Here is a 2,500-nt window from a genome sequence, read left to right as displayed (position 1 = left end):
AAAGAAATTTCATCTTTGGTTTTCACGTTGTATTTACAGTTATAATAATGTAATATAATATATGATATAATATATATATATATGGTACAAAAATACAATACAGGACATTAAAATATTTGGACAGATAGATGATACAAAGGCAGAGAAGAGAAACAACAAATAGCAGGACAAGGCAAAGAAAAACGGGTCATTCGTGGCTTTCTTTCCTCCGTCAAGTTCCAGAAATCACGACTATTTCGGGAAGTTACACTTGAGATGGTTTGATCTGGTTGCACCCCCCCCACAAATCTTGGCTAAGAGCATGAGACCCCTATATAAGAAAGCTAGTGAATGTGCGTATATGTGTGTGTGTGTATGTATACTCTTTTACTCTTTTACTTGTTTCAGTCATTTGACTGCGGCCATGATGAAGCGCTCTCTTTAGTCGAGCAAATCGACTCCAGGACTTATTCTTTGTAAGCATAGAACTTATCCTATCGGTCTCTTTTGCCGATCCGCTAAGTTATTGGGACGTAAATACACCACCATCGGTTGTTAAGCGATGTTGGGGGGACAAACACAGACACACAAACACACAACATATATATACATATACATATATACGAAGGGCTTCTTTTAGTTTCCGTCTACCAAATCCACTCACAAGGCTTTGGTCGGCCCGAGGCTATAGTAGAAGACACTGAACCCGGAACCATGTGGTTGGTAAGCAAGCTACTTACCACACAGTCACTCCTGCGCCTATGTTTATTTATATATAATTATTTCTAGCTCACTCTCTCTATATATATGTACATTGCATGCAAATCACACGGACATATGTGTGTGATTGTACACACTATATATATATATATATATATATATATATATGAGTGTGTATATACATATATATATATATATATGTGTTGTGAGTATATATATATTATATATATAATATAATATAAATTAGAGATAAAACCACTATCATGCCAACTCAAATAGTGATAGACATAAACCAATACATAAATAACCAATATATATATATATATTTTTAAAAATATATAACTTATAACTAGATCTCAAAAAGTATAAAATGAATGATAAATATAAAATATGTTATATACATATATGTGTAAATATATATGATATATTGGAAAATAATATTGTGGAACATGGTGAGGCATATTGCTAGTCTATCGAATTCAAATAATGAGGATTATCTTATGCGTCTATTCTGATCATAGACGAAGATTACCTAATCCATAAACTGAACAAATATTTCATAAAATTGTTAAGAAGTGGGTAGTTCAGAATCCTTGTGATAATCTGACTCCTAATACAGCAAGCTTAAAGAATATCAAAATCTAGTGAAAGATTTCCTCGGGAAATTTAAAGCGATTTACTCAAGCAAGTGTTGACAAATATCCAATTTATGAACTAAAGACGGTTGAACAAATTGGCAACCATACAGCTGACAACAGATACGTTGTTTCGTATAACAAACAGACCAGATTTAAGTTTAATTGACATGATACAGAAGGATGGACTTCAGTGAAAACAGATACATATGTAGATATAAAGATTTACCATTGGCGTCACTTGTAAGCGAGTATGATTTGGCAGCATGTACCGAGTTTTCGCCAATTGTTTAAGGTGCCTATGCAGTCGCGAGCAAACACGTACAACTTCTTGCTACTCCCATCCTTAACCCTTTAAAATATATTAGATATGAGAGCTACAGGAAGAGAGGGAGGGATGCACCAGCATTTGGCCGGTATTCATTTTTCAGTTGAGTGAACTGAAGCAATGTGACATGAAGCACCCTGCTCAAGAACACAGAACACGCTATTCGGTCCAGGAATCGAAACCATCACATTATAATAACGAACCCAGCACTCTAGCCATTCAGCCATGCGTTTTCGCACATAACGGCTACAATTATGCAAATGATAAAACTGATGAAATCAATAAAGCTTTCAAATTTTGGTACAGGACCAGCATTTTTGAGGGCAAGTGATAAGTTGATTGATTGAATATATGCATGTGTGTGATATGTATGTATATATATAATATATATATATATATATATATTATATATATAATATATATATATATATATATATTTATTTATATATGTGTGTGTTACATATTTATTGGATGACATGCAAATATTTATGAATCGTATTTCTGTTTCTTGCAAGGCATTTGAACATTTTAATGTTCCAGTCTGCCAAGGAAATTCATATGTGGAACCAGCTATCTTGGTCGAAGGAACAATTCTGAAAGTGGTAGACAAGTTTGTCTACCTGGGCAGCACACTCAGCCGTTCTTGCTTCCTGGATCGCTTGCCAACCGATGTTGGCGTGTTAACGTACCCGTAAACCAGCGGTTCGGCAAACGAGAACTAATAGAATAAGTACTAAGGTTTAGTCCTGCAAAGAATAAGTCCTGGGGTTGATTTCTTCGACTAAAGGCCCTGCTCCAGCATGGTCGCAGTCAAATGACTGAAGCAAGTAAAAGAAGA

The sequence above is a fragment of the Octopus sinensis genome, linkage group LG4 (assembly GCF_006345805.1).
Source record: "Octopus sinensis linkage group LG4, ASM634580v1, whole genome shotgun sequence".
Taxonomy (NCBI): Eukaryota; Metazoa; Mollusca; class Cephalopoda; order Octopoda; family Octopodidae; genus Octopus; species Octopus sinensis.
This window is presented reverse-complemented; position numbering follows the sequence as displayed.